This window comes from Canis lupus, chromosome 37, assembly GCF_011100685.1.
Source record: "Canis lupus familiaris isolate Mischka breed German Shepherd chromosome 37, alternate assembly UU_Cfam_GSD_1.0, whole genome shotgun sequence".
NCBI classification, from domain to species: Eukaryota; Metazoa; Chordata; class Mammalia; order Carnivora; family Canidae; genus Canis; species Canis lupus.
In genome coordinates this window covers 24,293,344-24,315,201 of record NC_049258.1, presented here as the reverse complement: position 1 = coordinate 24,315,201, position 21,858 = coordinate 24,293,344, and the positions used below count along the sequence as shown (strand labels likewise).

Sequence of the window (21,858 nt, the reverse complement as noted above, 5' to 3'; positions counted from 1 at the left end):
GAGACAGAAAGAGAGAGGAACAGCAGGAAATCTTTCCATTCTATTTGCATATGAAAATGAGACAGAAATGCTTATGTTTTATACAGCCACTCACCTCCTCTGATTCTGGGCAAAGCCTGGCAGAAAGGTAGAGAGAGCTCCCTCCATGGAACACGTGAGAACACGGAGTCCAGAGAGAAGCTTGTTGGCTCAATTCTTAAATTCCAGGAGTCTCAGGAATTCCTTTCTAGGAGAGGTTATAACTAAGCATATGTGGTCTGACGTGACTTCAGTGATTCTTCAACCCAACCTTCTTGTTTTTCACATAGCATGTCTGAATGCTGTTACATCTTGTCCCAGGGGAATAGAAGCATATTTGGGGATGCAGTTCTGGGGGTCGAAGAAAAGTGATCGCCTTGTGCATCCTTGGTGAAGAGGAGGGGGCTCATGTGGAGTCTCTGAGGTTCCACTATGCAATTTTGTTGGATCCCTTATTCCCTACAGATCTGCCCTCTGTGTTCCCTGTTACTCAGGGACCCCTGGCTGACTCAGGGGTTTAGTGATGGGCAGGGAAAGTAAGAGTTGCATATGGTGTGATTTGATGAAGGCACACTCGGGGTAGGGGTGAGGGGTCCCTTTCTCAGGACCTGGCCTAATTTGTACCCAGCAGAAGTTCTCAGGGAAGAAGTGGAAGCGACTTGCTACATTCCAGCACCAGTGTAGCTGGACCCTGGAATGGAACGCATGGATTTCCAAAGGCTAAAAGGACGGGCAGGGGGTAAACAGTAAGGACTGGAGCCCTTGGCTCATTCTTCAAGGTGTTGCCAGGTACTAGGCTAGAGGCAGAAGGGTGGTGTGCTTCCACCTGAATGAATTTTGTTTTGTCCCAGAGGCTCTGGCTATCCATAGAGCAAAACCATATTTTTTTTCAGGTGGGGGCTCTACCGCCACTACTCTTCATCCCACCCCTTTCCTCCCAACCTGACCCCACTCTTGGTTCACAGGTTCAGGGGCAACAGAGAGGGGATGAGATGAGAAGGAAAATAGATGGGAGTTTGGAAATGGCCAATTGCCTTATTAGGTAGACCATGAAGTTCAGCTAGATAAGTAATATCAACTTGGTTTATATTTGGGAACTGAGGACTACAGAATGTGTTGGCCAGGCTCCTCAGAGGTTATAGGAACAGGCACACTATGTCAAATTTCAGTTCTTGGGTTTTTTTTTTTTTTTTTTTTTTTTTTAGATACAAAGGAATAAGGAGTGTGGAGTAGCTTGATGTGACCTCTCAGCAGCATGGCATGTGGGTGCTTCCAGGACCAAGAGGTATGGCACTAGAGCAATCTCTTGACCTCATTTAGGATATACCATGACTTCCAGGAACTTGCCTTCTTCCATATGTATTGACTCTTGTCTATTGGTTAGGATGTTTCCAACTGCAAGAAGCAGAGTCTCACACTTCTTTAAGTAATAAAGACACTTAAGATGGCACATAGAGAACATCTAGAGGTAGTACAGACTCTAAGCAAGGGATGATGATTGGATCCCTTTCTTTGTGATTTGTGTGGTTCTTTTCCCTTCAAAAGGTTGGTCTTGGCTCCGGCCACCTTCTGTCATGGTTTCAAGATGGCTGCCCACAGCAGCTGGGGCAATACGCTCTCTTATTTCATATATAGGCAGAAGGGAAAGCATGGAATAAAAATTCTTTGCCAGCATGGAATAAAAGTCCTTTCCTTCCACCTGATTGTTCTCCTTAAGTCATGTGCCCATTTATGGACAAATAATAAGTGTTAGGGGGATGCTCTGTGCTTAACGGCTTAAACCTGAGTTCTTGAACACTGATCAGGGAGATGGGGCTGCCATGATTGAGGTAGTGTATTTAGAACCCACATTCGAAGGCACATAGAAAAAAAAGAGAAAAAAAAAGAAGAAAAAAAAAAAGAAGGCACATAGAATAGATGAGGGAGAACAGACACTTGAACAAAACTGGAGCTTAATAGGAAGGAGAAAGGGGTGAGAGATGCTGTATGGATACCCAAGTGAGTTTATAATGCCTAGCATCGAAGCATGTCGAAAGGGAGCTGCCAGTACCTGTGTGCTTCCTGAATAGCCTGTGTGCTTCCTGATTTCACACTGTTTCATCTCTGAGCTCAGTGATCTTTTTCACTCTCAGCTGGTGTATTGTTGTGATTGCTTTTGACTGGTCCCCTCTCCCTGGACAGAAAAGTTGTGGCTAGGTGGTTTTGCTCAACTCAAAGCATAAGTTATAGCAAGTTTTGCAGGAAATGACTGCATGAAGGGATCCATATAACTGGCCAGCTCCTAAGAGCTTTATGGTGGACCTGGTTCAGAAAGGTTAAGGTCATGCACTGCTGAGCGGCAAAGCCTGCCCTAGAAACAGGTCTTATGGCTCACATTCCACTTATTCTTTCCATAACTCCAAGGAAATGTCAATGTGGCAAACATGACATCAGTCCTTTGGTGGTCAGAATATGTGTGAAGAATGCAAATTTTGACCTTGGGCAAGTTCCTTAGCTTATCTAGGTCCTAGTTTATTCACTACTATATTAAAGGGATCTTATTAGGAGATATTGAAAGTACCTTCCAATTCCAAGAATCTATGAATAGCTTTAGATCATGCTTCTCTTCCAAGAACCTGACAACACTTGTTCTATTAGATCATTTAACTGCAGATTATTTGTTTAAATAGTTTCCCAGGAGTGACCCAGAACATCCTACATAATAAACCAGTTGTTAAATCATAAACAATATGGACAGGATTCATCATCATTGTGCTTCCCAACTGAACATCCCTGGGGCCTTCTAGTTACTTGGACACTTTGGCTAATGGGGTGTTGTCAGGGATTCCCTACATGAGTGACCACTTTTCTAAGAATTAGAAACAACACTCTGTAACAAACACTAGAGCTCTCCTGGAAAAAAATGTGCTCTTTTTTTTTTTTTTTTTTTTTTTTTGATGAAATAAAACTGTGAAGAACTAAAGAACTTTGTTTTCTTCTTTCACCTCTTTCTTATCTGGGTGCTGTTGTTACTCACTCCACACTCCATTATGATCAAGTTCTCAGCTTGGACTATGAATTCCCACTTAACTAGTTGAGGTTTAGCCTGTTATAGTTCCCAAAGTATTTGTAGGAAATTTTAAAGCCTTCAGACCCAAAGGAATATATGGCTAATGATGGCATTTCTGGTTCAGCATACGAGCTGTGATGGGGACAAGGATGTCTTCTTGGAGCATCTCAAGCAAGAGAACCTACTCTGTGTCCCAGAAAGTATAAAAAAACCTCAACATTTCAGTTGTCCTTTGCAATATTAGTTGGTGCTATAAGGAGGGCATGCAGGAGAGGAAGAGGAAAGGGTTACTTAAGTTTGAGAAAATTTATGTTCAGGGCTCTCACTTGATCCCCTCACAACAGCTCTATGTTATCCTGATGAAGAGAAGACAAATGATGTGCAAATACATAGTGTTTAGAAGAAAAAAATGCAGAAAAATAAGAATAGCATGATTTTATTTGTATTATCCAGGATTGTCTAGGCTATTCTTCAGTAACATAAACATCAAATCTGAGAGACATATCACTACCAAGGCTTATTTCTTGCTCATGTCCCACTCCAGTGTGGATCTGTTGGTGCTCTGGTGTGGTTTTCTTCCAAGCAGGGACTTGGAAGCCATGCTGCCTCCATCTTGTAATCTCATCATTTTAGAATTCTTTACCTCTGGCCAGGGGGATAAAAAAGAGGCAACAGGACGAAAGCATTGCCAACATAATTGCCTTGGACCAGAATTGACAAGTGACTTCTGCTCACACTCCCACTGGATGTAACTCAGTCCCATGTTCTCAACCTAACTGCAAAGGAAGCTGGGAAATATTTTCTGCTATCTGCCCAGGATTGAGTAATAATGTGGCAAATACATTATTTGCCAGTATGATATGGTTTTTGCTACACTGTTTATGTAAAAAAGAATAAGACTACCTGTGTGTGTGTGTGTGTGTGTGTGTTTGTGTCTGGAAACTTAGATAAATACAAAGAAAAATGTCTAGAAGGATATCACTAAAGTCACCTCTAGGAAAGGAAGTGGGATTGAGATGATAAAATAAGGTGGGCTTTCAGGGCTGAATCTTTCTTTTTTTTTGTATTAAGTTGAAAATTTTTTTCTAAAGATATACCTATCCATTATTTCTACTATGAAACAAAAGATGTCCTCCCAAATGCACATCACAATTTGTCAATGGTTTCATAGCAAGAGAAATCTGCCGGACTCCAAAATTCTTGCTGTTTCACTCTTCAAGTCAATTCATTGTGCCCTCCCACAGTCTGCTTTTTAGAATTTTTCTTTGGTCTGTTGGGGGCTAGTGTTGGTGACTCAGATGATTTAGTGATGCCCTACTGGGAAGGAGGAGTGGAGGGTTCACTTTTCTGACACTTAATGAAGAGCACAGAGATGCCACGAAGGATGTTGGGATTGGTATCAGCTCTTTTTGCTTCCAACCCAGAGATCTAAAGCTCAGAGGGAGAGCCATTTAAGCTTTGGTTGGCTCCAGACAGACAATGATGTTGAGACTCTATCACCTTGCTCTCTTCTGCAGTGGCTCTATCCTCAGGGAGAGCTCTCTTTAAGGTGGCAAAATGGACACCAAATAGTCCCCAGCTTAGGTAATGGCAGCTGAGTATCCCAAATGGCAAGTATCTTTTTGCAGCAGTTATACTTGGAAGCTCTTGTGCTGAGTCTGTCTGGCTTGTCTTGGGTCATGTGCTATCACCCTGGAAGAAGTAGGCAGGGCAGCAGAGTCAGGCACAGGGCCCAAACATGGGTCTGGGCATGTGGGGAAGGGTGGTTTCCCAAATTACATTTACAAATTGAGGAGAGGACTGTTTATTCCATGGTTTTGGGCCAGCAAGGAGGATGGTTCCTGCCAGAAAGGTCTTTCAGAACTCTTGATGTACTCCCAGGAAGGCAGCCATGTGCTCACGTGGGACCAGTTGCTCCCCTTTCTAAGACGGGGTCTCAGAGATGGTGGGGTCCTTCATCGTACATGGTGGGGTAGGTTAGGAGCGTCCGGAGCACCTGGGGAATGGAGCCGGGATGGTGATATCTGAATCAGATTTAGTTCGGGCTGCTTAGATGGAAAGACTGCCTTGGTCTGAGTCATTTTTACACTCACAGCTCAGGAAGGTGGAGGAGGGCCCAGCAGGAGCCAGGATCTGCAAATAAAGCCGCCATCCGGCGAACCATGCCCTCGCGGCATCTTGATGACAGAGCATGGCGCTGTGGTCATGCTGGCCTCCGGGTCACTATGGGGCTTCGGATTTGCCAATCCCTGCTGTCCTCTTTACCATGGCATATGCTGACCCACACAGGCTGATAATGCACCTCAGCGGGTCTCCAAGACACCTATAGGGGCTGTCCTCCTTCTGAGCCCTCCTGGTAGCATGCCGCCTGTCCTCTTTGCTACTTGTTTCACAATGCAGGGACCCTGGGATGTCACCCAAGACCCAGTTTTGCTCTTTGGGCACACGGAGACCTTCTCAGAGAGATCCGAGACTACCTCCAACCCCCAGGCCTCGTCTAGATGGGATGGCAGAGATGGGACAGCTCTGAATTTCCAGGAAGGAACTCCGTCATTCTCACCCCCTCCCAATACGAAGGTAAGAGGATCTATTGGACACAGTGATCCAGAGTCCAAAGCCGTGGATAGGTCTCCAGGCGTGAGTCAAAGAGCGCCAGAGGGGGAGCATTAACTTTATGAAGGTCACATGATTATTCAGTTCCTTGGTTATTTTGGACAGACTGAGGCAGCCAGAACCCAGAATTTGGTTCTCTCTTGGTCATGGCTGTCCTCTATGACTCCGCCTCCTGGATGGCTGTCTCTGAATGAAGTGGGAGGGCACCAACCCAACAAAGTCAGGAGGGCAAGAAGAGCCTGGGGTTGGGGGCTATGGCTGTTCTTTAGGTTAAAGAAGTTTTCCTTGTTTGTGTTTCTTTGCCATTTGCCAAGTTAGAATGCCAGAGCCACAGGCACTGGAGGGCTCTCCCGGTTGTCCATTCCCTTTGTGCTTTTTTCCTGGAGAACTGCTGGGGAAAGTCGCAGAGAAGGGGTGTCCCACGTCACAAGCCGGGCCCCAGCTATGGAGCTAAAGGAGGTTGGAGGGAGGTAGGGGTCAGCCAGACACTTTATTCCATCAAACCCCGCCTCACCATCCTGGGCTGTCCCACTGTGAAACGGACTGTCCTGTGAGGTCGTGGGCACCCTGTCAATGGGGGTGGCCAAGTAGAGGCCAAAGGACCCGCGGACGGGGAAGCTGTGGAGGAGGTTTCTGTGCAAGAACGAGCTCTAAGGACTTCTAGAATTCCCTGAGTCTATTGCTCAGCAGAATAAAATTCCCCCAGGCCCAAGATCTATGGAGCTCCCCTGCTGTCCTCTCTCTGGTCTTGGTCTGGCTTGGATGACCTGGCTGACATCCAGGAAGCGCGGGCACGACGCCAGGCCAGGCAGTGCCTTGCAGAGTGCGTGAGCCTGCTGGGACTTCCTCTCAGGTCCTCGTCAATGACTGCTTGGATTAATCTCCAGGACGATGAGCGCTGCCAGGCTCGTCTCCACTGAGCTCTCTATGCCACCTCCCCCGCCACCCACCCCCTCAGATCCACAGAGCTCAGCATTATATCTGTGCCCTCAGAGAGGGGACACAGAGAAGGAGAAAGAGGCTTTGACTGTCTCCTGAGGCCCCCGAAGGGAGCATGCCTGCGAGGGTGAAGCTGGAGAAAGACTTTTCCATCTGTTTTCTGTCACATGCCCCCTCAGAGTGGACCCGGGCAGGGAGAGAGCGTGGAGGCGAGCAGGGAGAGGGCAGCTGGTGCTTGGCTCGTCTGGTTCTTAGATTGCTCGTCCCCAGTGGGCAGTGAAGCCAAGAATGGACAAAGACGCGAGACCACCAGATAAGAGAGGAGGTGTAGGACTGAGCCCCTGTGGTTGTGCCTGGGCTGTGTGGGGCCCACACTCTAGGGGGTGGGGAGTGCTACTGAACCCTGGCCTGTGGGGCTGGCGTCCACCTCGTGACCTAGTTGCTTAGAAGGGGTCAGGGCCTGGAAAGTGCCACGGGAGCTGTTGGCGGAGCTCGGGCAGGCCTCTGAGTTTCCTGCTGTCCTGTGCTCCTTCTACAGGACAAGCGGCGAGACCCCCTGCTCTTTCTTACCTGGCTGTGTGAACAGGGTCCGCAAATGTCTGAGCTGCAAGAGACGCCCCAAATTTTCTGTCTCTTCCCCCCTCATATAGATAAGACTCAGAGCAATGAAGTGCTAATAAAATGCTCGGGAAGAGGAACCCACGGCACTAGGCTCGTGGAGCGCGGACAATAACCCACCTTGCTCAGAACCTTTCTGCTTTTCCAGGGCGCTTTCACAAACTCCACGCCATTCCCATTGCACCCTGCCGTGGCCCCCGACGGCCCGGAGGTTCCCCGACGGCAGTGATGAGGGTCCGTTCTTAGGCTGGGAGCACCCTGGGGTGCAGGCCCTGGGTGTGAGCAGGAGGGCAGCTCCCCAGGGGCCTGGGCATCATCCTCTTCTCCTCCCCCATGCCTCCTTTTGGGGCGACTGTGGTCACCTGTCCCTGTTCCCCGTCCCTCAGCAAGTCAGTGGCAGAGTGTACCGTCCACCTTCCTGGCTGGCCTCTGGGTGGGTGTGAGGCCCCGCGTGATGCCCTATGTGAGGCCCCACGTGATGCCCGCGTGAGGCCTAGGAAGGGCGAGCCCTGCTGAGTCAGGAGGTTCGGCCCCTGCGCCTGTAAGCCCCTTAGAGTGTGTGTTGTGACTTTGACAGGTGCTGGATGGGGCAGGACGGGGTGCACAGGTGAGAGCCTCACTGCGCTCTGCATCTTATTACCCTCCGTGACTGCAGAAGGATAATCAGGACACCGGCTCCCCGCATCCTCCTGCTTATCCCCCCGTAGGGCCTGGGAGCTGGGGTCTCAGGGCTGGGAGGGCTCTGGGCAGAGGCAGTGGCGCCTCCACTCCTGCCCTTCACGGCCCTGGCATAGTTGGTGCCCGGCCTCTCCCTGCAGGCAGCACCAGGCCCACTGTCCCTCTGTCCTGGGCTCTGTCCACTGCCTGCCGTCCTCAGGAGTCTAATGTCTCCGCTGCCCCAGGGGTGCCCTCAAGACCTTGCATTAATCACCCCTGGCACATGGAAATGGATCCCACGCTCCAGGAAGGCGGGCCCCCGGCTTTTCCTGGGCACTTGTTCCCTTACCTCTGCTGCCTTCGCTGTTGGGAAAGTCTCTGTTGCGCCCCCGACAATCCACAGGCCGAAGTGCTCTTTCCAACCACTCAGTGGGCGGCGGCATCTGGGGCCACCGTCTGAGAGAACCCAGGGCTCCCTGTGATTCTCCTGTCACCCGTGTCTACCTCTCTCCTTCCTTGAAGACGCGCAGCTCAACCAAGCATGTCACCACCACCATTTCATTTTTTTTAAGACTTTATTTATTTATTCATGACACACACACACACACACACACAGAGCGAGAGCGAGAGAGACACACAGGCAGAGGGAGAAGCAGGCCCCATACAGGGAGCCTGATGTGGGACTCGATCCCGGGACTCCAGACTCCAGGATCATGCTCTGGGCTGAAGGCAGGTGCTAAACCGCTGAGCCACCCAGGGATCCCCCATCATTTGGTCTTTATTGCTGTGAAGAACACTGACCTGGAATTCCTAAAGTGGGAATGACAATTTGGTGAAGACAATTCAGGGATGAGGCCAACGTCACAAGGTGTGGAGTGTGGGGGGGGTGTCATCTGGGCTCCCATCTGTGTGTGTGTCTCTGTTATCACTTTTGTCACTTCCCTGGGCAGTCCTGCCACTTCTCCTGGGGTCTTCCCTAGCTTACACCTTCGTGGCTGCCTTCAGGTTCCATCTGTGTTCCCTCACCCTTCCTGTGCCCCAAGTTCTACATCCTTGAGCAATACTGACACAGCGGGACCTCAGCTACCGTGCAGACACACACACACCACACACACGTGCACATGTGCACAAGAGCACACAGAGACACTATATACACGCATACCACATATATACACACACACCACACATAGCATCATACACACACGCACACATACCACACACAGTTACCACATATAACACCACGCACACACACCACACGTGCATGCATACATTCCACACACAGATAGAACACATACCATACACACAGACACACGGTACACATGCCACACACATATAGCACACGTATACACACATACTGCACATACATCACAATACACACACATACACATATGCCACACACACACCATACACACATACACACTCAAACACACACCACATACACACCACCCACACACCACAAAGACTGAGCACATGAGAGAGGCAAACAACATCAAGAGTAAGACCCAGAAGTAGAGACACAGAGGGATGGAGTCCAGAGGAGATCTGGGTGAGTGCAGAGGAAGGGAGGACGAAGTAGGGAGGGAAGAGAGAGGACAGATCAGAGTTTGTGTGTCGGAAGGCTGGGGTCTAAGTGTAGTTTCACCACTTACTGGCTGAGCCACTTGCCAAAGTCACTTAACCTCTCCGAACCTCATTTTCCTATCTGTAAAATGGACATTATTTATTTAATTAATATTCATGAAGGATCGCCTTCTAGGTGTTGGGGTACATCAGTGAACACAAGAATTAAAAATCCTGCCTTCTTGTGGATGGAGATGAGATGAAGGAGATACACACCATAAGCAAAGGACATCGTGAACTAGTAGAGAAATGCTAACGAGTGTTAATCTGGGTCTTCTGAAAACTGAACCCCAAGTTAGGATTGAACATGCAAGGAGTTCCTTAGAGGAAATGCCTATGGGAGGGAAAGTAGAGGGCTTAGAGAAACATGGGCTATGGGACCACCATGCAAGTCTGGCTCTGAGGAGAGGGACAAGTCTGAGTGGAGACTTCCAGGGTCAGCAAGACCATCAGGGAGTCAAGCCTGAGCCGAACATATGGAGCCCCAGTCTTGTGGGTGTACTCAGTTGCTGGCTGAGGGTGGTATTTGGAAGGTGTGGTCTGAGCTCAAATGGGTGTGAGGTCAGAGCAGTTGAGGCCCTTGGCCAAGACCAACTCCGGCCCTTGTGCTGCACAAAGTTGGTCTGTAGAGAATGTTGGTGCATTCTCACGTGACATATGAGAAAAGTAAATTCTAAAGAGTGGAGCAGGTTAAGGAAGATGGGGGTGCTGGGATGTGCACAGGTTGCAGTTTTCATAGGGTGGTCAGGGTCAGCCTCATTAGAGAAGGTGACTTTTGAGCAAAGATTTGGAGGAGGTGAGGGAGAGAATCATTCAGATGTCAGCGCCACCATCACGTTGACATCATCATGGGGTCGGCCATGCGTGGGAAAGCACTTTGTAAACAGTATAGACTCAGCTGACAGAGAACAAACAAAAAACAAGGCCATTTGTCCTGGCATCTTGGGACTTCCATGTCCCCAAGAGAGGAGATGCTGGCCTCTGTCCCAGACCACGCTGGACTCCTCTGTTGGGGAGGAGCTGCTTGGAGGACTGCACTCCCGTTGGGAAAGCAAGGTATTCTGTTTCCAGGACATGCCACTCCCAGGGGTCCAGAACTCTCTGAAGGGCCAGAACAAATAACCCCCAAGATCCCCAGAGGACAGAATCTTATTTTCAGCTTAACAATGGGAAATAAAACAAACTCTTTTCTCAGACAACTAGATGAATATGTTATTATCCCTGACAACTGGAGTTAACAATAGCTCCTGATAAGAGATCACTTCTGTCTCCGTGGCATCCTGGTGGATGGAGTATCGTTAGTAAAATCCAAAGGCAAGAAGGAAAGGGTTGGAGGTCACCAAGTATCTATTCTGTGCCAGGTGCAGTCATGTGTTTTTTATGAGTCTCGGAGTATCCTATCCCCTTTAAGAAAATAGGAAACTGAGGCCCCCAGGAATTCATAGCTGGTAAATGGTGGAGTGGGGACCTTAACTCTGCTGGCTGTGTTTCCAAAGGCCATACTCCTTAATACACTGCTTTCTACAATGGCTCATCATATTTACCCATTTCTTATTACACCTCTCACATCAAGTTGTATTTTAATTACTTGTCTGAGATCTGTCTCTTCATCCCTCTTCACTCCCTCATCTCTGTCTGTGCACTGTGTGCCCCTGAAGGGAACAGGTGGGTTGTATTGATCTCTTTGTGGCCCACAGCATGTGTAGAGGGCCCTGATGTGGCAGGCTCTCAAGCTGCGTAACGGATGGCCACGTCACACTCAACCAGATGTCTATACCTTCCAGCTGAGAGAAGGATGGCAATATACTTTGGTATTCTTTGGAACTAGAGTTCTTAAATAAGACCCTATATAAGAATCACCTGCAGGAAGTTTTAAAAAATACAGATATGCAGGTCCTGTCATTGGAAATTCTGATTTGCTGGGTGCCAAGCAGGCCCAAGAATCTGCATTTTAATAAACACTTTTACTCTATGAGAACCTACACCTAGGGTGGGCAACCGGTAGGCTGGGTCCATTTGGTGGCATTCCTAGGGGGAAATGGTTACTGGTCTTCCTCTTGCCTTTAGGAAAAGGGCCATGGAATAGGTGGTTCTGGTGTCCTTGGAAAATACCAAGGTGCCCTCCCTGTCTCTCGCTCTGGTCACAGGACAAGGACCTGGATCAAAGCAGAAGGGAATTTAGAGGTCTTGAGGGGCTCATGCATTGCCTTTGTGTGGTTCAGCTTCCTTGGCCTGTTCAGAAATGCCCCCTGTAATCCTTCAGAGGAAGGTGGGCGAATTTACCCAGAACTTGACCCTGTCCCGGAGATGTATTCTATAAGCTGGTAGAGACCTCAGGGACATTTTCATCTTGTCCCCCTCATTGGCGTATGAACAATGAACTAGTGCTTGAGAGTGGAAGTGATAGTTTCTGGTCACATGACTAGCAGTTCCAGAGCTAGCTGTGGAGCCCACGTGTTCTGATCCCCAGGTGAGTCCTTGCTCCCTACTTGAAGCCATAGATGCATGGTGCCCTCAAGCCCAGTGTCAGCCATCCAGCATGAACCAGCAGACCTTCCAAGACGTGCAGGGGTGCATGCTGGGCCTGACCAGTGGAGAGCTCTGGGAGATGACTCTCCTGTTCCCAAACCCTCAACGTGTGGCAGGGGTAATGCCTGCTGGTACATCACAACTAAAAACTAGTCCCACTCCCAACTTTTCATACTCCACACTTGTTTTTCTCCCATCCCTCCCTCTGTAATGGACTAGAACTCACCCTCTTGTTCATTGTTTTCAGAAATTCGGTGGTATATGAAGTGATTTGAGATGTAAGCAGACCAATATTTTAAGAGTTAACATGCATTGCCTGCCCTATAACAGGCTCTATGCACTCTGGATATATTAACTCATTAAATTCTCAGAACTATCTCCCGAGGTACTAGTAGGTCTCCATTTATAATGAAGAAACCAATATACTATGAGGTTGAAATCTCCGCAGGGCCACAGAGTGGGTACGAGTTGGAACCACGTTTCCAAGCCAGGCTCTTGCGTCCAGAGGGGGCATATTTGTCTGCTATTCCATGTTTCAGTTTGATTTTATTCCAGTATGTATGAGAAAACAAAACAATTTACATGCCCGTTGGGGGATCTGTACTCCAACTCCTATCTATTGTTGGTTCTCCAATAAGACAAGGATATTTTTTAAAAGAAGGGAGCTGCCTTAAAAGCTGGTTTGGCATTTTTCAGATAAAGAAACTGAGGCTCTGAGGGCTGAAATCACCGCCCACCCCGCCATGTGCTACTGGGAGTTAGCGGCCGGCCTGAAGCTGGAATCTGGTTCTCCCAATGCCAGTCCCATCTCCATTGCTTTTCCCCTGAATGTCCTTTTACATGGACTTGGTGAAAGTCAAGTTTTTCACAATTTAAACCATTTAAACTTTACACATATAGTTTAAGTTTGGAACCTGGCATGCACTATGGTTTGCTTGCATGAAAAAATTAAGCTCAATGCCCTCAAAGCTGTTTGGTTAAAAACATGGTTCAGAATCTGATGGGGTTTCATTTAAACCACCATGACCATGTCTCAGTCCCCCTACAGTTGATTTCTAAAGGGATATGTGTTATCTTTAAGTGTTACCAGCTTTTTCTTTTCCTGCTCGTCACCTCTCCCTCCTAAAGCTTCTTCTCCCCAAAGAGGCTGCTCCCATTTGCCCCTGCCCTCCCTGCCTCCTTGTGCTGGGATGACACTCACACGCTGATGCACAGCCTGCTAGGCTGCCACTTACGACTCCCTTCCCTTTGGGGTGTCTCAGGTTCCTTACCTGTAAAATGATGATTAGGTCTGATGGTCACTAAGAGCCTATCATTGACCCAATAGTGCTAATACTGAAATACTGTTTATCCCCTTGACCTTCGTGTTATTTCCTCTCCTCCTCAGACTCAGCTGTCACAAGCGAGCCGTGCAATTTCCCATTCCTCAGGAAGTCCTCAAATAAAGCTCATTTTTCAATGGGGGTGGGAGGAGCTGCACATTATTCTTTTTCAAAATAATGACAGGAGAAGAAAAAGAACCAGAAAAGAAAAAATGCCAAAACACAACAAAAACAGAAGCAGGTCAAAACAGGAAAATCCACCCTTGTAGGAGGAGGTAGGGAGAAAGGTCAGCACCCACCACATTCTGAGGGAGCTTCAGCCTCTGGCTCTGTGGTTTTATATATTATTAGAGTTGTTACAACAAATAAATGGAGAAGAGAAGCTGGATGGTGCTGACAAGTGGGGCTCTGGGTGGGAAGTCACTCCTGCCCAACAAAACGCTCTGTCTAAAAATACACAGCCAGGACCTCGTTGTTTCCATAAACAGATGGACACCACGGGCCTGGTGGAGGGGCAGAGGCAGTGGGAGGAAATTGTATCTGACAATGATAAAAATCTGGCATCTCCCAGAGCTTCACATCCTGGACGAGTCCAGCCTGCTGTCCATATCCCCCGCTTGTGCAAGTGAGGTGACTGTAAATAGAATTCTCTGGACTCCCACCACGGCTGCCCCTTGTAAGGAAGGGAGAGGGGAGGGCATGAAGCATATCTCCTGCTTGCCCACCTGCCCAGTGTCATCTACAAAGAGGAGGCAGATGAGATATGGAAGCTGCTGGTGGGGTGGAGGAGATGAGATAGGGCTCTATGGCCACCCTCATTCCTGGCTATAAGCCTAAGCAGACCATCCATGTTGTGGGCCTGGTTGTGTGACTTTCAGGAAGTCTTACTTCTTTGGACCTGACCTTCCAGATCTGTCAAAAGGGAGGGACACAATTCCAGAAGTAGTGCGTTCAGTTCTGAGAGACATGCTTTAAGAGGGATAATAACCAAGTGGTAGGGTCAAGTGGAGAGAGCCCCACAGATATGATCACCCTGTGGGGACCCATCAGGATCTGGGATCTCATATGAAAGAAAATGTGACTTGCTTTACATAGTTCCAGAGGGCAGAAAGAGAATGACGACTTTTACATACAAACTAGAAATGTACGTCACAAGGGAGATGTACATTGCCCAGATTGAGTGGGGACACCAGGAGCATGGAATCATTCATCGCTTAGGCATAGCGACAGAGATTGCAAGACCATCTCCAGGTATGTAAGTATTGGATGTAAGAACAGACCAGGTGACCTTGGACTCTAAAGCTCCTTCCGAACTCTGATTATTGGAGCGTGTTCTCCTCCTTCATGAAATGGGCCTCTGGGATGGTTAAGGAGATGTGAAGAAACTTAGCATGACTTAAGAGAGAAAATATAATGGTTGAGAGGTCATCCAATACAGGTTTTTGGTACATGAAAATAAACCACATTACTTGCAAAACTGGTGATCTGGGCACAGAAAAGATGATGAAAGCAGTGGTTCACTGTTGGGGGTTCACAGATGTCAACTATCTCTTTCTGGGGATCCCTTCAAGCAAAGGACAATAGAGATGGTTAAAGATAGAGCTCTGAAGTAAGGCTTTCTTGATTTGCACCCTGATGCACTTACCCAGTAGCTGTGCATCTCTAGGCAAGTTACCTAATCCTTCTGAGCCCTTGTTTCCTCATAGAATAATGAAAATTTCTACTTTATAAAATTATTGTGAAGATATAGTGAGATAAGACATATATAGTTGTGCTGGGTAATCCCCTTTTGCCCCTCTTGGATAATTTACTCTTCCCCACACTACTTTCTACCCTACAGGCTAGGCATCAGATCAGTGAGTTCTCATGTCTTCCGGTGAGTTCTCATGTCCTCTGGTTTCCCATTAGTTTGGCTAATGAGGAGCCCCAGCAGGACAGCAGAAGGCAGAAAGATAGTGAGCTGGTTATTCCTCCAACTTTCTCTCTGAGAGGACACAAGGGGTCAACTCGTCCCTAGACTGAAGGTTATAACTCCTGTCAGGTGGCTCTGCCCACTAATTTTCTCTGGGGTTGGATAACAGCTAACTTGCCAACCTGTCAAGTCCAAGGATAATAATTGTAGTCCACTGTTACTTGCCTTGGGGTATTGCAGGACTACTTGTTAACTTCCTTACACTCCGTCCACATTTATTAAATCATCTTTTCATTAAACCCACCTCAAATGATACCAATCTGGTTGTACCTTTTGTTTCCCACTGAGACCTGGGCTGATACTCTGTGACTGCCATAAAATTAACATTCAATTTATTAACTCAACAAACATTAGTCAAGTACCTACTGTGTTTGAGGTCTACTCTACCTACTGGAAGTTTTATGGGAAATGTAAGCAGAGATTCCTGCCCTAGGCATTAGGTTCTGCTGTTCAATATTGTGCAAAGAGGGTAGTGGGGATTAAAAAGGTCAGTCTCCATCCCAAGGATAAAGAGGCCTTCATTTCTGTCTCTTTAAAATGAAGGGCAGTGGACCAGTTTCCCTGTAGCTTGTCCTCAGGAGTTGTCTCTGCATTGGAAGCCTATTTCTACCCATCGCTACAGAGATGGACAACTTATATGACCTGAGAACTTCAATTCAATTTAATTAAAGTTGTTGTCTGTTGAACATTTATGATGCTCCAGGTTGTGTGTGAGACTGCTTGTGGATATAAGGTGCACAATGGAAGGTTTTTATCCACTGGATGGTCACCCCTGGAATTGGAAATCAGAGAAAGGTCCAGGGGAAAGTATAATTGCTGGAACTTGGTAAGATGGTAGTTGTAGGGGAAGGCCTCCAAAGGGCAGCTCGGTCCTCAGCTAGGGCTATTCAGCCACTGCTAGCCCTTGGACAAGAATGGAGGAACTGGGGAATAAACATCTACATCTCTTGTTCTTCCTGTCTTCCAACCTCCCCCACTGTCAGCTGTCTGTAGTGGAACCCCAGAGGGATCCAAGGCAGCCAGAGGGAATGGGGGTTTGGTTCATGCATTCCTAAGGCATCATCGTCTAGGGTCCCAGAGCAGGATGTGGGTAGAGAGTGGACCTGGGGGAGCAAGAAGGGAAGACCTCGTCTTACTAATCATGTCCTTGCTCTCCTCTCTATAAAGATGCTGTACATCTGAGGAGGCCACCACGGTGTCTCCTTCTGTGATCTCCCTGTTTCTAGTCCCGTGTCTTGCCCCTATTGGAACCCTAAGTGTCGGTTAAGAGATTGGGAGTAATAGAGCTGAGGACTGGTGGCAAGATTGGGTGATTTCAGGGGGAAATGGTAGTCTCCAGTGCCAGAGTGAAGAAATTTGGTTTCAAGTGATCCCTAGGAACACCAGTCCTGTCTGGGCTCAGGGAGGTCACCTGGAGAGTCACAAATATCATGTGGGGATGATTCTGTATGAGAATTCTTGCATCTGCACCAGCATCAGGAGGACTGTTTGCTTTTGCCCTGTAGTTGGTGAGGCGATGGGGCCTCCGTGGGGCTCTCCTTAATCAGAGCCAGGACTTCCCTCCCCCATGTCATTATAACACTGCACATTCCAGCTGTGGCTCCACTTTTCTTATGTTTAATTTCAGTCCACTTATTCCAGCTATTATTATCATGGTGATTATTATTTATGGAGTGCTGACAGAAGGGTTGGCGACAAGGCAGATAAAGAGATGCTGAGATACGTGCCTCCCAGCTGTTGCGACTGCCACCACCTCCTCCTTTTGTTCTGGAAGATTCTGCTTTCAGAATCTATCCCTTGTTAGGTCTTGGATGGGAGGTCATAGGGCAGTATTTTCCAAGGGTAAGGGCATGTACCACTTATAGCAGAATCCGTTTGGGTGCTGGAAAAATACAGATTCTGGGGTGCCACTCCACATCTACTGAGTCAGAATCTCAGTGTGTCCCGGGGTCCTAGATTTAAGCAGGTGCCCCAGGAAATTCTTAGATCTAAGGAGAAATCCTGCTGTGGGAAACCCATTGAATAGAAAGGAAAAACAAGGAGAGAGGCAGGGTATAAACATGGGATTTGGTCCCCTTGTCAAGCAAGTCACAGAGAGAAGTGAGCAAGAACGTTTTCATGAAGAAATGCTGCCTACCTCTGTTTATAAACACTGATAAAAGGAATACAATATGAGCTAGAAAGCTGGGCTTGGGATTGCTTGGTTTTAAACTCCGAAGCTTTGGAAAGAAAGGGGTGGATATGAGAGAGGTCTTACTAATAAAGACCCCTAAGCAATCTTTATAAAACCAATCATAGTAACCATTGTTTATTAGGTGGATGATAGTTGCTGTACATTTTTCTCAGTACCTTCCATGTGCGAAACTCACTTCGTGCTCAGTACGACCCCTGGAAGTCTGTGCCAATAGTATCCCATTTTGAAGATGGGGAAGCTGAGGCAAAGGGCGGTTAAATACATTGCTCAGGATAAGAAAACTGGCAGGTGAAGCTGGGGGCAATGCCAGGCATTCTGCTCTCCTGGACACACTCTCTGCTGACTTCCAATATGGAAAAATGAGGTTTGAGTAAATGTTGCATCTATGGTTCGTTGAAGAAATTCTGAGTTGCCTCCTGTGTGCTAGGCACTCTCATAGTTACCAGGAATACACAGGGCAGAAGACATCCAGTTGATTTTATTGGTTTCTCTATGTTTCAGTGCAGCTTTTTGGGGAGTTCTATGCAAAATGCTAAACTTGCTTAAGTGAGTGGGGAATGTGTCCCTGGGCAGGTGGCGTTGCAGCTGATTCTTTAAAGACATGTTGGAGTGGCTTGGGCAAAGAATAAGGGAGAAGCGAATACCAGGGAGAGGAAAATGTACATGTGAAAACACAAAGCAGGGGAAAGAATGAGGTATTTATATGAATCATGGCTGTCTGGGGGGTTGAACACAGGGTCTGTGGTGTTTAGGGGGCAGGACGTGAAATTGGAAGGGTGAGCTTTGCACTTTGTTGTGCCAGACTTGAGAACTAACTAGGGCACTTGAGCTTACTCTATCCACTTATTCCAGCTATTATTAGCATGGTGATTATGATTTCTGGAATTGATAGGTATTGGGGGAACCCCGGGAGGAATGGCATAGTCATAAGATGACTGGTAACAGTGGGAAAGGGTGGAGATCTGTCGAGAAGGTGTCCAGGAGACCAGCTTTAGCCTCTGAGAAAAAGCTTAGGTAAGAATTTTGAGGACCTGAACTAATTTCAGTGGAAGGGATGATGGAGAAGGAATGAAATGGAAATATATTCACAAAGGGTGAAATGCTCTTGGAGAGCAATTTGATACTAGAGACTGATGGAGAAAGAAACATACAGGATGCCTTAAAAAAAAAAAGATTTATTTATTTTGGTGGGGGGGAAGGGGCAGAGGGAGAGGGAGAGAGAAACTTAAGCAGACTCTGCTGAGTGCGGTGGCTGATGGGGGCCTGGAACTCAGACCCTGAGATCAGGACCTGAGCAGAGGCCAAGAGTCAGATGCTTAACCGACTGTGCCTCCTCGGCACTCCAAACAGGCTGACTTTTGGGTTTTAGGCTTGGAAGACTGAAAAGATGTTGCTCTGAAGGTAGAGAATATAGGAGTTGGGGGTAGTTTTAGGGGAAGAGTAAAGGATTTGGATTGTGCCATGTTGCCTTAAAAGGGCCAAGAAATATGAGTAGGGAGCATAGGAGGGAGATCAGGGATGGAGATATAAAAACAAGATTTACTTTTTATTACTGAAGCTATATAACTATCTGATGGTTCTACATGCGATTTCTATAGATCTCTACTCCCAGCTGGAGAAGTATTTTTTTTAAGGACATATTTGCATTTTACTAGTTGATAGAGAACATATGTACCAGGTAAAACCATCACTCAACTCAGATTTTTAGATACAACTTAATTTTTCTTTTTTTCAGAATTGAATTCAACTGCTGCATTTACTGATGGTTTAACCCCTCGCCCCCTTTATCTTTTTCACTAGTGCCCACAACCCCCTCTACTCCGGCAGCCACCTGTTTGTTCTCTGTATTTAAGTCTGTTGTTGATGGTTTAAACTTTTAACCCTGCTCCTCAAAGTAAATTAATTACTCATGGTTTGAAATCTGGTCTATTTCAGGTTAATTTTTTGAAATAGAAAGGGAGTTGGTAAGGAAGTCCTTCAGCACTTAAGGAAGGAAGGAAGAGATGAAGGAAGGAAGGAAGGAAGGAGGGGAGGAAGGACGGCGGGGAGATGAAGAGAGGTGGGAGAGGGGGAGGGAGGGAGGGAGGGAGGGACGGGATGGGAGGGAGGAGGGAGGGAGGGAGTGAGGAGAGGGAGGGAGAGGGGGAGGTAGGAGGGGAGGGAGGGTGGAGGCGGGAGGAGGGGTGAGTGGGAAGCTTGTATAAGGAGGAAGGAAGGCCTTCATTAATCTTTCCTTCCTTCTTTTTCTTCTTCTTTCTTTTTTCTTCTTTCTTTCTTTCTTTTTCTTCTTTACCTTCGTTCTGTCTTCTTTTCGTTCAGGTCCTTTTCTTTGTTGGTAGTTTTTGAGGAGATGTAAGCTTTCACAGCATCATGGTGGGACATGGAGGGTCTTAAGTGATGCCTAGGAAACTTATTTATTTGTCTTCTGTCCTTCAAACAAATTTTGAGGGACACCTGGGTGGCTCAGCAGTTGAGCATCTGCCTTCAGATCAGGGCATGATCCTGGGGTCCTGGGATCGAGTCCCACATTGGGCTTCCTGCAGGGAGCCTTCTTCTCCTTCTGCCTCTGTCTCTGCCTCTCTTTCTGTGTCTCTCATGAATAAATAAATAAAATCTTAAAAAAAAAACCCCACATTTTGAAATGTTCATTTGTAGGTGTTTTAATCTGTTTTTCCCTTCTCAAGTTTCAGGGAGGTAACTTGTGAGAAGTAGAGTTTATATCATAATCACAGACTCTAGAGACAGACCATCTGGATTCAAATACCAGTTCTGCCACTGTCCAGCCATGTGACCTCAGGTAAGTTACTCAGTCTCTTTGTGCCATCACTTTCCTTGTCCATAAAAATGGGATAGCAGTATGACCTACCTCTTAACATTTTTGTGGGAATTAAATGAACTAGCATATAGAAAGTGCTTAGAACTTTATGCTTTATTGCTTGTGCACTTATCACTTAGAAAGGTTGTATACATTTCATATTTTATTAATTTATATTTTCTTGCAGGATGGATTATAGAGGCTACGTTAAAATTAAAGTTTCTCTCTGTCTTTTGTAAATGTCTAAAGCTACCAGGATTTTTTTTTTTTTTTTGGTGTCTTATAGTGGGAGGGAAAAAGAAGGAGGCAAATATCTTGGGAGTGGCATGGCAGAGAGTGAACATCCCCAGAGAGGTTTGGGGGTCCTGGTGGTGCCCTGGAGAGGCAGCTGATCTTGGAGGCAGTGGCAGGGTGGGGGTCCAGGGAGGCCGGCCTTGGGGTGCAGTGGCAATGAACCTGAAGGGACTGGACTCTTCAGGCTGGCACAAGGACATCCTAGCAGGTGACAGGTGGGTCCATTACCCATGACCAGAAGACTGTCTCCAATGTTGGCACCATTCTGGGGAGAAGTGTCTTAGGAGAATGGAAGAGGATTTGTTCTGTTTTGCTCCTCTTAGTAGGTAAGAGACCTTGGATGAGGTACAAATGGATTTAAAGAAAATGACAATGGAAGTCTCTTGTACCTGTGAGCTAGTGGGTTCTTTGAACTCCACAGCCAGTTGCAGGGACGGGCATGGATGGCGGAGCAAGCACATGCTGCCTGTGTGATTCTTTGTTTCCAATGAAAACAAAACAAAAAACTCCTCCTTCTTCCTTCTTTTGCCTCCTCTTGGAGAACTGGAAGCAGAGTCCTAGGTCTCTGAGCTTAAGCAGGCCTCCCCAGAGCAGCATCAGGCAGGAAGATTCAGCTTCATTCCCCTCCACTTCCCTTAGACCCTCCTCAAGACTGACTGCCCTTCTGTGTTTCACTTCCTTTCCTGGTCTTAAATGCTCCCCTGTGCAGCTGTTCCACAGCTGCTGGCCCTCCGGTCACCTCCCACCCCCATCACTTCCCTGTTGAAGGGGGCTTGGGGAGAATGGGAAGGTGCTACATCAATGCACGACATTTCCTCCCCTGTCCCCTCAGCTGTGCAGCTCAGCTGTGTGTCCTCTGGCACCTACAAAATCAAGCACCTGCCATCCAGATGTTTGCACCTACAGGCCGGCAAAGCTGACTATAACTAGACCTTTAGAATGGAGACAGGTATTTAGTTGAGGGCAAGATTTAATGGAATTCTTGGCCTGAAAAGCCTTGGGTGGGGAGGTCATCTTTTCCATTTCTCTCCCTTCAGGAAGGATGAAGCTAAACATTCAAGTTCTTCCACAACTTCCCTTGGGCTCATTGTTGGGGGTTTTCCTTTATGATCAACCATATTTCTTTCTAATTTTGAGAGGTAGGCTAATACCATGCAGAGCTTATACATAATAATCATTTTACCTTTCCCCCAAGGTCATTACTATGAAGAAAGGAAG

At 47.3% G+C, this 21,858-nt stretch overlaps 1 long non-coding RNA gene across 1 annotated transcript in view; it reads left to right on the top strand.

Moving 5' to 3' along the window:
• The first annotated feature begins 5,389 nt into the window (after nucleotides 1-5,389).
• LOC106558312 overlaps nucleotides 5,390-21,858 on the top strand; it is a 79,851-nt gene continuing 63,382 nt past the window's right edge. Inside the window, exons 1-2 of the long non-coding RNA XR_005385390.1 lie at nucleotides 5,390-5,644; nucleotides 20,216-20,328. This is a non-coding gene — a long non-coding RNA (uncharacterized LOC106558312). The remainder of the gene's footprint in view (nucleotides 5,645-20,215; nucleotides 20,329-21,858) is intronic.